Below are 16,386 nucleotides of genomic sequence, written 5' to 3'. Positions count from 1 at the left end.
TTTTTTCTAATCAGAACAATATATATTATACTTTTAAAAACATTTTACTCTTTTCTGTATGATCAGCATTAGAAAAATATAATGCAGAAAATCCAGGATTTTCAGTGTGTATGAAATCATTTTGCCATAGTATATCCTTATTTTTGAACTCTTATGTTGAGAGAAGCACTTTTCTCAAGTCAGTGTTTAAAGCTCTTTGTCCCATTCCTGGTGTTTACAGGAAAGGATCTGGCCCATGAACGAACCAAGCCTCACTGGTCAATGATGGCTTGTTTGCCACGTATCTTTCAGGAAAAAAAGTGTCTGTAATAATTCCAGAAACATCCAGGAGCCCTCCTTCCAACCCCCACCCCCAGTCATACAACTAGACAGAAAGACCACTTCTTCCTCTCTCAGGAGACAGAGGATTAATAAGAAATGCCTCTGATAGCAAATTTCCTTAAGGTAAAAATTAAAGAGAAAACAGAATGCCATTTTGCCTACTATTCCCAAGGTGAGCACTGTGAGAAAGATTGAAGCTAGAAGAGAGAAAAAGAAGGCAGAAGTGAGTGCCTTTGCTCTACATTAGATAGGAACTGGTCTAAAAATGAGCTTGTATTGAAGAAGAACAAAGTTGGAAGACCAACACCACTCAACTTCAAGACTTACTATACAGTTTTGGTATTGGTAAAAGAATAGACAAATAGACCAATGGAATAAATAGAGAGCCCAAGTAGTCCCAGATAAATATGGTCGACCAGGCTTTGACAAAGGAGCAAAGGCAACATAATGGAGAAAAGATATTCTTTTCAAAAAAGTGCTAGGACAACTGGACATATGACTATAAAATAAGGAATCTAGACCCAGATCTTATACTGTTTGCAAAATTTAACATAAAGTGAGTCATAGACCTAAATGTTAAATGCAAAATCAAAAAACTCATAGAAGTAACCTAGGAAAAAATCTAGGTGACCTTAAGTTTGATGATGACATTTTAGATACAACCTCAAAGGCATGATCCATGAAAGATACAGTTGATAACTTGTACTTAAAAACTGAAAAATTATGATCTGGGAAAGACTTTCAAGAGAATGAGAAGATACGATACTATGATACAGACTGGGAAAAAATATTTGCAAAAGATATATATGATAAAGGACTTTTATCCAAAATATAAACAGATCTCCTAAAACTCTACTGTGAAAAAACAACTCAATTAAAAAATGGGCAAAAGATCTGAACAGACACCACACCAAAAAAAAAGTTGTACAGATGGCAAATATGCTTAGGAAAAGATGTTCCATATCATATGTCATTAGTGAATTGCAAATTAAAACAAATTATGACTACAGACCTACTACAGTGAAAATCCAGAACATTGATAGCACCAAGTTCTGCCAAAGAAACTTTTATTCACTGTTGGTGGAAAAACAAAAAATGGTACAGCCACTTTTGAAGACAATTTGGCAGGTTTTTTTTTTTTTTTTTTTTTTTTTTAAATAAAACTAAACACACTCTCACCATACGATCTAGCAATTGTGCTCCTTGGTATTTACCCAAATGAGTTGAAAATATATGTCCACACAAAACCCTACACATAGATATTCATGGCAGCTGTGTTCATCATAGCCAAAACCTGAATGCTTCCAAGATGCCCCTCAGCAAGTAAAAGGTTAAATAACTCTGGTGCATCCAGAAGATGAAACATTATTCAATTCTAAGAAGACATGAGCTATCAAGCCTTGAGAAAACAGGCAGAAAATGTAAATGTGTATTTTGAAGTGAAAGAAGCCAGCCTGAAAAGGCTACAGATGTGCGATTCCAGCTATATGACATTCTGGAAAAGGCAGAACTATGGACACACAAAAACATCCGTGGTTGCCAAGTATTAAAGGGGAAGTGGAGATGAATAGGCAGAACCCAGAGGGGTTTTAGGGCAGTGAAACTACTCTGTATGGTGTTATAATAGTAGATACATGCCCTTATGTGTTTGTCAAAACCCACAGAATGTACAACAGGATGAGTGAGCTGTAGTGTAAACTGTGGACTCTGAGTGATAATGCTATGTCAATGCAGGTTCATTGATTTGAACAAATATATCACTGTGGTGCCCAGTGGGAACGATGAGGGAGATGGTTGGGAAGGTGGGGCAGGAGGCATGTGGAGGCTCTGTGTACTCTGTACACAATTTTGCTGTGAACCTAAAACTGTTCTGAAAAATCAAGTCTATTAGAAAAAAAGCACCTTTAGTTTTATCATCTACATTTAACTTCATTAATCAATCAAAAATGATGGGCTTCCCTGGTGGTTCAGCGGTAAAGAATCTGCCCGCCAATACAGGAATGCAAGAATTGGGTTTGATACCTGAATCAGGAAGATCCCTTAGAGGAGGAAATGGCGACCCACTCCAGTATTCTTGCCTGGGGAAATCCCATGGACAGAGGAGCCTGGTGGGTACAGTTCATGGGGTCGCAAAAAAGTCGGACATGACTTCAACAGCAACAAGCAATCAAAAAGGTCAGGCTCCTTTCTGAAGCCCATATACCTGAAAAAGGAAGCAGCAGGCAGCTGCTGGTCACCAGCTTTCAGATTGTCAGTCAATGTCAGCTTGGTCCTCGGCTCATCAGCCAGCCATGCTCCCATCTACTGGGCTTGTCAAAGCCGTGTCTGAAATTGCACTGACTCTTCTCACAGCCCTGCCGTACCAATCCTCTATTTGTGTTTGTGGGTTTCATTTTCACGCCTTCTTAAGCCTTTTCTAGATAACTTATGGCTTATTCTGGCCTGAAGCTTTTATTCCTTTTAAAGGTGGACCAAAGGCAGATATCAATAGGAAGAAATAAACAAGCGCAGCATGGAGACATATCTTTAGAATTATATTTTTCATACATTGATTCAAATGCATGGCATTGTACCATACTCTAGATGATTAAGTAGTTTCCCAGGTGGTCATGGTTAACAGCTCTGATGTTGTTACACATGTGTACTGGAATTGAACAATGAAGTAAATGGTTGGCAGATGGTAGTAGCCAGGTTTCCTCACTGTTGGAGTAGGAGTTAATAGGTAAACAAGGGAAAGAGGATAGAACGATCCATGCAGTAAGAGATTAGAGTTGGAGACATCATTACGGACTCATGTAAAGCTGAGCGCTGAAGAATTGATGCTTTTGAACTGTGGTGTTGGAGAAGACTCTTGATAGTCCCTTGGACTGCTAAGAGCTCCAACCAGTCCATCCTAAAGGAGATCAGTCCTGGGTGTTCATTGGAAGGACTGATATTGAAGCTGAAACTCCAATACTTTGGCCACCTCATGCGAAGAGGTGACTCATTGGAAGAGACCCTGATACTGGGAAGGATTGGGGGCAGGAGGAGAAGGGGACGACAGAGGATGAGATGGCTGGATGGCATCACCGACTCGATGGGCATGAGTTTGAGTAAACTCCTGGAGTTGGTGATGGACAGGGAGGCCTGGTGTGCTGTGATTCACGGGGTCGCAAAGAGTTGGACACAACTGAGCGACTGAACTGAACTGAACTGAAAGCTTATTATTGATATAGATGGCTACATGTAGAAATGTTTCTATTGGGTTGGCCAAATAGTTCACTCAGGTTTTTCCATAACGTCTTACAAAAACCCTGAACTAACTTTTTGGCAATAGATATGTTGATCTACAAGTATTGGTTTATAAACTTACATTTTCTGGCAGAAGGGGGCCCAAGCATCCAATAGCAGCAGGCATAGTTAGCATCCAGTTTGTAACCCACAGTTAATACTACTCACTAAAAAGAACCCAGGCTCCTTGAATGGTTATTTCTAGGACTGGGGATGCAAGATGAAATGATGAGCCCGAAACACAAGTAAAGCAAGGCTAAAAGCAAAACAAAGAAACAAAAAGTACCTCGCAACAATGAGACTGTGCCAAAGGGGACAGAGACACCAACAGAAAGAGCTCTCAGAGACCAAGGCTGGAACACTTTGAACCACAAAATAAATAGCATTAGATCATAACCCAAAGTATAAGATAATATCCATGAATCTAGACTGATACCAATAAATGATTCAGGAAATAAATAGATGGGGAAGAAGAGAGAGCTTTCCCATTCAGAAGGATTTCAAAGACGTTATTTAAATACTATAAATGAGGGAGTGTGTAACTCACCAATCCTTCAGTTTAATGGGGAAAGTGTGGTGACTTTCTTCCAAAGAACAGAGAGTAGAAAGAAGAAAGAGTAACTTTACAGTAGAGAAACCTGAGAATCATGACCCAAGCAGATGATCAAATCAGAGTAAGCAACAATAAGTCATGTAGATGGTATGCGCACTTGGTATGATGTGTTGTAAACGGCTCTTTACCTCCCTGCATGGTCTACCATCCAAAACTTCTAACCCTAGTCTAAACATGATAAAAGCACCAAGCAAGTCCCAGTTGACAGACAGCTTGCCTGCCTGAGCAGTCTCCTCCAAAACTGTCAAGGGTAATCAAAAACAAAGTAAGCACGAGAAACTGCCACAGTCAAGAGGAGACTAAGGAGATAACAAAATGTAATGCGGTGTCCTGGATGGGATCTGAGAACAAGAAAGGAGATGAGACAAAAAAACTAAGAAAATATGAATAATGCATGGATTGTAGTTAATAACTGTGTACCTATCTATATTGGTCTGTTAATATAAGAAACATACCATCCTAGTGTTAGATGTTAATAGAAGAAACTGAAGAGGTATACACAAACTCCCTGCACGATATTCACAATTTTTCTACACACTTAAAACTGTCCTAAAATTAAAAAGCTTATTTAAAGAAAACATGGCATTTTGTTGTGCTAGGAAAAAGTGGTAAATAAAGGAAGTGTGTATTAATGTATCTCTTTAACATACTTGCATAAAGGTCAGCATACTTTGGAACTTGAAAGGGGCTCTTGCAATAGAGTAGTTTTAAACAAAACCACAAAGCATGTCCACAAGAAAATCGCCAGGAATGGTTTCTTTGCAAATAAAAGTTTATATTTGAGATTTTCTATGACATATCACAATAGAAGTTCTTAGAAATGGGGGCAGATTCTCAGGAAACCTGAGCATGAACAAGCATAAAAACATTCAAGGGCAAACCTTGGGCTTTCCCGTGGTGAAGACATTTTTTTTTTTGGAAAAAGAACTGTGCTTAAAATCCATTTACGTAGAATGGATGAAAATCTGTTTGCCCATATATTCAGCAGCTTTTCACCAAACACTGATGATAAGAATGATTTTCCAGAGGATGGGGCATTCTGGAGAACCGTTGAGACTCCCAGGAAATATTGAGCAGTAGATGGCAAAATTGACCCAGATTTAGGTGATTAAGGAGATGAGGAACAGAGTTTTGCAGCATGGAGCATGACTGAAATGTGTTAGCATAGAAGATCTGAGATGGGAAAGGCTACTCTCTGGGGCTCCACCTGGAGAGGGAGAGTTGGAATTCCAGAAGTCCTTGGACTTAAGAACGGAGGGTCATGACTTACAGACCAGGACCCATTTTCTCGTTCTATCCTTCACCAGCTATGTGACTTCAGGTGAGTTACAGCAACTTTCTAAGCCTTCATCCTGTTGCCTGACAAATGGGAATAATAAGAGTGCTTACCTCATAAGGTTGTTGTGAGTATTAAGTAATATATGGTTTTAAATGTTTTGAATGGTGTTTGGCTCATACTTCATAAAGGATAGCTGTAATTATTATAAATATGTTATTACTGATATCATTTTTAGGGGTGCCTGCAGGGGCAAATTGTGTAAGACAGTGTCTGGCACAGATTAGAGACCAGGTGTGTGTTCTGGGGTGCCTCTTCCTCAATGGTGATAGCTTAATATGTAAGTTTAGCACTATTCATCACAGTTAACCATAGACTTTTTTTTCATTTATTTTTATTAGTTGGAGGATAATTACTTTACAATATTGTAGTGGTTTTTGTCATACATTGACATGAATCAGCCATGGAGTTACACGTATTCCGCATCCCGATCCCCCCTCCCACCTCCCTCCCCATCCCATCCCTCTGGGTCTTCCCAGTGCACCAGCCCTGAGCACTTGTCTCATGTATCCAGCCTGGGCTGGTGATCTGTTTCACCCTAGATAATATATATGTTTCAATGCTGTTCTCTCAAAACATCCCACCCTCGCCTTCTCCCACAGAGTCCAAAATTCTGTTCTGTACCTCTGTGTCTCTTTTTCTGTTTTGCTTATAGGGTTATCGTTACCATCTTTCTAAATTCCATATATATGTGTTAGTATACTGTATTGGTCTTTATCTTTCTGGCTTACTTCACTCTGTATAATGGGCTCCAGTTTCATCCATCTCATTAGAACTGATTCAAATGAATTCTTTTTAATGGCTGAGTAATATTCCATTGTGTGTATGTACCACAGCTTCCTTATCCATTCGTCTGCTGATGGGCATCTAGGTTGCTTCCATGTCCTGGCTATTATAAACAGTGCTGTGATGAACACTGGGGTGCACGTGTCTCTTTCAGATCTGGTTTCCTCGGTGTGTATGCCCAGGAGTGGGATTGCTGGGTCATATGGCAGTTAACCATAGACTTTTAAACCCACAACCTTAACAGTCCAAGTCTGCACTTAATGCCACAATCTTTTCTTTTTCCATAGAATCAGCTCTGGTAAAAAAAAAAAAAAAAGCATTTGCAGAGCAATATACACATGGATATCATGTTTGCTTGTAAGTTTTCTCGACAATAGTTATTTATTTCTTTATTTTTAAGTAAAGAAGTCATGCACTTCCCTGGTGGCTCAACTGGTAAAGAACCTGTCTGCAATGTGGGAGACCTGGGTTCCATCCCTGGGTGGGAAAGATCCCCTGGAGAGGGGAATGGCTACCCACTCCAATATTCTTACCTGGAGAATTCCATGGACAGAGGAGCCTGGTGGGCTACAGTCCATGGGGTTGCACAGAGTCAGACACGACTGTGCAACTAACACTTTCATTTTCTCAAAGAAGTCATAGTAGCCAGTAAACATTCTTTGTCTGTTTGCAATTCTTATTCTAGGTGTGATGTGTCTTAAAGAGATAATAAAATGCAATACTTTAAATCTCTGAGGTTGAGGATCACAGAGATGCATTTTTTTTCATAAATTAAGTTGGCTTTTATTTTAAATTAGATCATAAAAATTTTAATCCTACCATGCAGTCTTTTTTAAAAAATAATAAAATACATGGTATATCTATTTATTACTGTATGTTAATTTTTAATTGGAGTATAATTATTTTACAATGTTGTACAGCAGAAACTGACACAGAGATATGTTTTAAACTTTTATAACCACAGTCCAAAGCTGGGTCTGGTCCTAATTTAATAGCTGTGTATCTTAGTCTGTGTTTTCCTGAAAGCAGAACTGAGATCATGTCTTATGTGAAGTAGCTGAGGCAGTCTATTGAGGAATATGATGGTAAACAGCAAGTGTGCAGGGCAGAGGGAACGAAATAGGAAAGAAGAAAAAGTCAGTACCAGGAAGTGTTACTCAGTTGGCTACCAGAGAGGTGACTAGAATTTCATCCCACTAGCATCACAGAAGCATGATGAAATGCATCTCAAACTGCCCATCCAAGTCCAGAAGAGTGAAACCTTTAACCATGGCACCTCATACCCACACTTGTTAACTCCTCTGCCCTCCTGGCTCCCACATGTATGAGTGTGAAGTGGGTTCCCAGGAGGTGTTTCCTACCTTGGCATCAGAGAAGTCCCAGGACAGGAAGAGATACAGTCCAGTCCTGAGGTAGGGCTTTGCCTGTTATACCTGCATAAATCTGGACAAAGCCAGCATATTGAAGTGGTCACTGAAGCAATGGGTGCCCCGAAATGATGGATCTTGTTGTTGTTTAGTTGCTCAGTCCTGTCTGACTCTTTTGTAACCCCATGGACTGTAGCCTGCCAGGCTCCTCTGTCCATGGGATTTCCCAGGCAAGAATAATGGTGTGGGTTGACACCCCCTTCTCGAGGGGATCTGCCTGTCTCAGGAATCGAACCCGAGTCTCCTGCATCTCCTGCACTGGCAGGTAATTCCAAGTCCAGTCTAAAAACTCACTACTACATCATTTAGCTTTTCCAGGCTCCAGTGTTCTCACCAATTAAACACAGCTTAACCTGGCAACTACACATGAAATCCATTGTTCAATAAGCACTGTTTTAGGTGGTTGAACAAGATCTAGGTTTGCAAGCACAGTTTCAATTTTTGCAATTTCATGCAACCCTCTTTTTGTAAAAGAAAGATGAAAGTGAAGCTGTATATATTGAAAAAAGGCATGAAGCTCCAACTCAGTCTCCCTTATCAGGCCCAAACCTAATATATAAGAGATGCTGGGACTCAGAGGTACCCAATTCAGATATCCTGAACCAAGTACCTGCTCAGTTTAGTTTACTCCAGACTTTATGTGTTACATACGTCTGTGTGACCCAGAATAATTACCTCCCAAAGGGCATGGAGGGCAAGTGCTTCTGGGATGGTTGCCAGTTACTATGGAGCCTGACACATCTTTCTCATCATGTAACTCAGGAAGTGCTGAGAAGCAGCTGTGACTCAAGGTACAATCTGCCAAATTCAGGTATGTTTCCTGAATGATATGGTTCTTGAACCAGAACATCAAAGAGGCAGAAAAAGAAGTTCACTTCCTTAAGAGTGTGCTAAGCCAGCCACAGAGTGGGAGAAAATATTTGCAATACATGTATTTGACTAAAGGACTTAATCTCAAAATATGTAAAGAATTCCAGCAAACCAACAAGAAAAAGGTAAACAATCTCGTGGGGAAAAATCCTGAATGTCGCAGAAGTATGCAAATGGCCATTTATGAAAGATGTTCAACTTCATTGTTCATCAGAGGAAAACAAATTCAAACCACAATCTGATTCTAATTTGTGACACCAGAATGATACAAACAAAAAAGATTGGTAACACCAAATCTTCACGGGGTCAGAAGGAGTCAGACATGACTGAGCGACTGAACAACACCACAGATTAATTTGTTTGCACTGAAGCTGAACAAAGAGGTTATATGATCCAAACTGTTCTTTATGATGTTTAATCTTACTGCTACATGGGATAAATATGAGTAAATGAGAAACTGAGTATGGGAGACCAGTTAGCACATTTTTGGTGAGAAATAGTTAAGACTTTAAACAAGCCTATCTATTCGAACAGACTTTTGAACTCTGTGGGAGAAGGGGAGGGTGGGATGTTTCAAAAGAACAGCATGTATATTATCTATGGTGAAACAGATCACTAGCCCAGGTGAGATGCATGAGACGAGTGCTCAGGCCTGGTGCACTGGGAGGATCCAGAGGAGTCGGGTGGAGAGGGAGGTGGGAGGGGGGATCGGAATGGGGAATACGTGTAACTATATGGCTGATTCATGTCAATGTATGACAAAACCCACTGAAATGTTGTGAAGTAATTGGCCTCCAACTAATAAAATAAAATTAAAAAAAATAAAAAAATAAAAAAAATAAACAAGCCTATCTAGAAAAAATTGGAGAAATGGATACATCTGAAATGTATTGAAGTAACAGCCCTGGGAGAATTTGTCAACCGATTTTATTTTAGATGGGAAAAAAAAAGAATGCAAAGATTGAGAAACTAAGTAACTCATAATTCACAGAGGAAATTTAAGGGAGGAAGATGCTTGGGAGAGAAGAAAACTGAAAATTTGTGTCTGCGCTTTGGAGAGAATGTTGGGGAGACCAGCTTGGCTGAATTGCATTTGAGATACCAGAAGGGGGCTATCTTGACAAGAAGTGTTAGATAGATAGGGTTTCAAAGTCTGGGAGAGAGAGAATGCTGGAGCTGGAAGTAAAGATCTGGAAGGCTTGAACCACGTGGAAACATTGATCACAACCATGAAACCAGATGAGATTGTCAAATGACACAATGGATAGAGAAAAAACAGGAAAAAGCAAGCCAATAGTGAGACCCAGGGGGCAAGGACCACCTTGGGTGGGGCAGGAGAGAAGGTAGAAAAGACAGAGAGGGAGGAAGAAAGTGCCAGAAAGTCATTAGAGCAAAATTTCAGGGAAAAACAGAAGGGTAGTGGGTCCACTGTGTCATATGTGATCAGAGGTTCCGACACTGGAGCTGTGCTTAAGAGTCGTGTAGCTGTTATTTGTGCACTGCACCTCGGGGCAGGCAATGTGTCAACAGAGAGCAGCTAGAATTGATACTGCTCCATTTGATATTTCCCTCAATATCAGCTTCCTGTGCGCTGGGATAACTAAGAGTGTAAGCCAAGTGCTGTGAGCACATTTTCATTCGAGCCGAAACTTTACACACCAAACCAACCCATTTGAAAATGGTCATTTGGGTGCAAAGATTCTGTAATTCTGTTTTAGTGTCTCTACATAACACAACTTATTTTAATGACAACCTGAGCTAGAAAGGGGCTTCCCTGATAGCTCAGTTGTTAAAGAATCTGCCTAAAATACAGGAGACCTCGATTTGATTCCTGGGTCAGGAAGATCTGCTGGAGAAGGGAAAGGCTACCCACTCCAGTATTCTGGCCTGGAGAATTCCATGGACTGTATAGTCCATGGGGTCACAGAGTTGGACATGACTGAGCGACTTTCACTTCACCTGAACTAGAAGAGGCAATAAATGCTTTGAAAGCAGAATGTTCTTTTTGCTGCTGTTGTTGAGGCAGAATGTTCTTGATTTTTTAAAAATGCTTGTGACAGCAGAAATGAAACTAAGAAAGGTGTTAAAACTCTGTTAACAGATGCTAACTTTCTAAGCAGGTATTTATCTCAGCAGATGAGAGGAAGTGGCCTACATTGAAATAGTGCCCTCTCTTGAAAATTCTCCTACTAACTCTGGGTTGAATTGATATTCATATATTCATATCCAACTGGATCCAGATTTGCCATTTCATCTCTCAGGCCAGTGTCCATCTTATGTAGCTCCCTTCCTCAGTACCGTGGTCATATGCCCTAGCTCACCCTGTTGTCCCAGTAGAATTACCAATAGCATCTCTTTCACTTTCAAATATGCCCCAGAGCAGATGTTTAACGATATGTCCATTCTACTCCTAGGTCCCTCATACATTCAGTGGAAAATAAAAATGAAATTGAAGGGCTCTGACATTCAGATGGACCTGAATTTGAACCCAGATTTTATCATTTTTGAGCTTGGTTTTGACAAGATTTACTCTTTTTCACCTCTAGACTTCAGTCACCTCAAATGATAAATGGGAATAATTATAGAACCTACTGGATAGGGTTACTGTAATGAGCTAACGTCCATAAAAGGTTGAAATACTTTGCCTGGAACATACAGAAACACTTGTTAAATGTTCCCAGTTATTATCATCATCAGTAGTATCGTCATTGCCCACCCAGAGCCCTTCCACAGACTGAGGTTTATTTGAAGCTATGGGGTTTTTGTTGTTTTGCTTTACTTTGTTTTCATAGTTAGTGACCTCGTTATTTTCAAAGGGGAGTGTGCCTCTCTCTGTGCCCAAAACTCCACTTCATGGGACTTCTCTGGCAGTTCAGCATTTTGGGATTTCGCCTTCCAAGGCAGCAGGTGTGGGTTCGATGCCTGGTTGGGGAGCTGAGATCCCACATGCCTAGCAGCCAAAAAACCAAAACATAAAACAGAAGCAATATTGTAACAAATTCAATAAAGACTTTAAAAATAGTCCACATCAAAAAAATCGTAAAAAGAAAAACCACTCTATTGCATCTGATTTTCCTCCTGGTGTCAGGGGCAGTAAGGAGGCCCCCTACTCATTTTTCTCTTGTATGGGTTTTTCCCAACATCAAGCTTGCTATTGGCTCCACGGTAATCAGCAATAGCTCCTGGACCCACTCTGAAGTGAAGACAGAAATAGAAGTAACAATTGTAAACATGCTCAACAAGCTACATAACCTGCATTCTGAGTTCACATCATATAAATATATAAGACATTTTGCTATCTTCACATGTATTGTTATGTGTATGATGAAATGAACCTGGAAAGAATCAAGTCTTTTCCTTACAGCGAAATTATCTTCCATGACCTGAAACTGAAGTCATCTAAATCTTTGCTGCCATTCTATGGATCAAAGAAGCTGCAGACATCTGAAAACCGAACCAAATTACACTGTGGATTTTTTTTTTTTTACTGTCTCAGAAGTCTGAAAACACGCGAACTATTCTTTTGCCTTATGTAGATTCCACTATCAGTTTAGGACACAAGTCTGTGTCTCAAAAATTTATGACACACATAATGCAATAGTACTATTAATAACATCTCTCTTGCCTTTTAAAGCTTTTCTTCCCCCCTGCCCCCTGCGGAAAGTCCTTTTATTAAAAATTTATTTATTTATTTTTAATTGGAGACAATCACTTCCCAACACTGTGGTGGCCCTTGCCACACATCAACACAAATCAGCCACGGGTGCATATGTTGTCCCCCCACATCCTGAACCCCCCTTCCACCTCCCTCCCCATCCCTCTGGGTTGTCCCAGAGCACCAGCTTCGAGTGCCCTGCTTCATGCATCAAACTTGCACGGTCATCTGTTTTACATATGGTAATATACATGTTTCAATGCTGTTCTCTCATATCATCCCACCATCGCCTTCTCCCTCATAGTTCAAAAGTCTGTTCTTTACACTTGCATCTCTTTTGCTGTCTTGCATACAGGATCATTGCTACCGTCTTTCTAAATTCCATATATATATGCATTAATATACTGTATTGGTGTTTCTCTTTCTGACTTATTTTACTCTGTATAATGGGTTCCAGTTTCATCCATCTCATTAGAACTGATTCAAATGAATTCTTTTTAACGGTTGAGTAATATTCCATGGTGTATATGTACCACAGCTTCCTTATCCATTGGTCTGTCGATGGGCATCTAGGTTGCTTCCTTGTCCTGGCTATTATAAACAGTGCTGCGATGAACATTGGGGTGCACGTGTCTCTTTCAGATCTGGTTTCCTCGGTGTGTACACCCAGCAGTGGGATTGCTGGGTCACATGGCAGTTCTATTTCCAGTTTTTAAAGGAATCTCCACACTGTTCTCCATAGTGGCTGCACCAGTTTTCTGCGGAAATTCTTATCACCAGATCCTCTTTGGTGAATGAAATAATTAGATCATTAGAGTCATACTTAACCAAAAGTATATGTTGCTTCAGTATTGCCAGTTGCCAGCATCTTTCTAATTTTAAGAACCATAGGATCGCTGACATTGTTATATATCAGAGTACAAGTTTTTTTTTTTTTTTAATTTTTAACTGGAGAATGATGGCTTTATATGTTGTTTTGATTTCTGCCATATAACAACGTGAATCAACCATAAGTATGCGTATGTCTCCTCCTTCTGAGCCTCCCTCCCACCTCCCCACTCCACCCCTCTAGGTCATCACAGAGCACCAGCCTGAGCTCCCTGTGTTACATAGCAACTTCCCACCAGCTATCTGTTTGACTTTCTCTTATATCGTGTCTGTGTGGATGATATTGATGTTTGTGGACATTCATGATCCCCTATGAGAAAGGGAGTAAGTGAATCTAGGAACGTTTCCTTTTTGTCAGGATTACCCCTGTTCTTGTTTCGCTTCAGTTAGGAGCAGGTGAAGGGGGCGATGTGTGAGCCCCTGGGATGCTGGTCATACCCACTGTAGGCCGGCACGTCATCCAGCAAGTGCTGATTTCCGCTGTGCTTTGCAGAAGTCTTCGCTGTTGCACTCTGTTCCCTCCACCCCCTTCCATACTTAAAAGATCATCTGGACAAGGGGCAGATCACAGCAGAAAGAAAAAATTCCCTCTTAAATTTCAGGCTTTAGATGTATTTGCCAAACAGTATTTTATTCTCTATTCAGGAGACTATAGCAATTCACTGTTCTGAGTGATACATCTCATCTTCCCATTGCCTGAGACTTGACCGCCAACAAAAAGTGCTTCATTTCCCTAAAATATTCATGAATAGGGAAGTGATTTAGAATCCATTCTTTCACCAAGAGGGACCTAAGAAAGAATGTTATATTTGCCACAAATGAGTTGGATAACTTCAAATATGTACCTGAATTTCCTCATTTTAAAACTTGTGGTCATAATAGGAACCACTAGAAAAAGCTGCACCAGAGATTACACGAGATAAACCGAGCACTTCATCCAGGCTCTGGTGCATGTGTTCAATTACCATTGACCATCATAGTATATTAACCTATCATGTTTATTAGTCACTCAGTCATGTCCAGCTCTTTGTGACCCCATGGACTGTAGCCTGCCAGCCTCCTCTGTCCATGGAATTCTCCAGGCAAGAATACTGGAGTGGGTAGCCATTCCCTTCTCCAGGGGATCTTCCCAACCCAGGGATCGAACCTGGGTCTTCTGCACTGCAGGTGGATTCTTTACCATCTGAGCCACCAGGGAAGACCCAGCCTATCACTGAAGTGGAAAACTTTCATTCTCATAATGGTAGGTTGTAGCCTAGACTGAGACCTGCCATTGGGATGTACTGTCCTTCCCCATCACAGCAGAACCAGATTTGGTGGAGGATATAATTCAGACCCTCTCCAGCCCTCTGTCTTCGCTCTGAAGATAGCCAGTAGAGAAGAGCTGATGACAAGTTACTGAGCTGAAAATAAAGGGGTAAAGAGAATGAGTTTTGAACACATGAGTTTTCAAAAACCTCTCAGCACATCTACGAGACTTTATTTGGAACCAGAGCCATCTGTTTGCCGGATGTCTCTGACAGAAATGTGTCCATGAATTTGGACACTTCTTTTTTTTCCGCCCTCAGCTGTGCGGTGTAGCCAGATGTTCTTGTGTTTCAGAAGCAACCACATCCATCAAGCTCTTTGTGGGACGGATCATTCATGCTTGTGTAACTTCATTCCTACAGCAGTGAGACCAGTGGGCTTGTTTATCCACATGTCTCCCCCTGACTTTTTTCCTCACGTTGCTTCAAATTAAATTAAAAGCCAACCCTGTCACTAATTAACCAAGGGTGGCACATCTGAAAACCTGCATTTGCCAGGTTGCCAGTTGAGAAAAAATCCCTCTGCACTCTTCGCCAAAACCGTGTTTACCGGGCACCATCGGTGTCTTGGCAAGGCTCCTTGAGTTTTGTCAGAACATAACGTAGCTATGTAAAAGATGCCCTTCTGAGATGTCAGCTGACTTGTGTCGTTCCCAGACTTAAATATGCTGTGAACTAATTAACACCAGCGTGAGAGCAAATACTCAAATATCGTTACCTTGCAAATAACAGCACACAAATTTCTGTGCATGGGTTTCTGTCTCCTAAAAAGAGAATGATGATGGTTGTTATCACAGGAAGAGAAAATATTGGGAAAGTAAAGCATTGGCGTCTGCTAACAGGCAATCTCTCATCCCAGTTTCTAACAAGCTTGCAAACTCCAGGCTAGAGCCTTATTATCAGAAATGCATTTGAAAATACTGCAGACTTTGGCCATAGAAAAGGTGGCTCTGTATTAGGGGGGCAAATGTGCCATCAGGTTGGTTCAGTTGAGGGGGTTACTTGAATTCATGCTGGAAAGAAATGTTTTCTAGCTTTTTCTCCCCCCACCCTGACCTGCATCAGAGCTCCACTGGCAGAAAGGTCACTTGTTTCCAGGGACTCTGACTCAGGATGGCTTTATTGCATATGGACACTCTGAGGTTGATACCCTCTGGGCTGTGGAGTAAAAAAAAGATGCAAGAGTGTCCCGGAAGTGCGCGCGGCCGGGCGGGGCGGGGCGCAGGTGCACTTCCGGTCAGCTCCTGGGCGGCCACCTCCGGCTCGGAAGGTCCCCGGTGTGCCTTCAGCAGGCCTTGGGGGAAGATGGCAGCCCTGGGGGATGGTCAGGAGCCCCCTCATGTCCTGTCCCCGGTCAGTTTCGAGTCACCTGGGACACCTGGAGCCCACCACCATGAAGCCCAACTTCACCTCCACCTCCACGGTCATCAACATGGCTTCCCCAGCGGCAGCCCTGAGGTGCCCTCTGGGCCCCCACAGGGGGCGGGCCCATCGGACCTGGACTTCCAGGACATGGCGGAGGCCCGGTTCTGCAGAGACACCTGCTGGTTAAGTTCGGAGTCGGAGCCAGAGCAGGCCCCGTCGTCTCCCCGCCCGCACGGTCCTGAAGACGAGGTGCACCAGGCTGGGGGTGTGCTGAGGACCCTGCTGAGGAGCCTTCCCCGCAGACCCGGGGTTGGGGACCGCTTTGGGCAGGAGCCCAGCCTGGAGCGGCCAGCAGGCCAGTCACTGAGGGCCAGACCCGGTTCCCAGAAGAGAGGCAGCTGGCTTGGGTCGCAGGGAGCCTCCGGGACGGAGGGCAGCCTGGGGCGCGCGGCCGAGCTGGCGGGCAGCCTGAGCCGGGGCTCGGGCCTTGGGACCCAGCAGGGTGGCCCGCGGGGTGGGAAGCCGCACAGGTGCGAGGCCTGCGGCAA

This window comes from Muntiacus reevesi, chromosome 20 (genome assembly GCF_963930625.1).
Source record: "Muntiacus reevesi chromosome 20, mMunRee1.1, whole genome shotgun sequence".
Taxonomy (NCBI): Eukaryota; Metazoa; Chordata; class Mammalia; order Artiodactyla; family Cervidae; genus Muntiacus; species Muntiacus reevesi.
The sequence above is the reverse complement of the archived record's forward strand: the minus strand, read 5'-3'. Positions refer to the sequence as shown.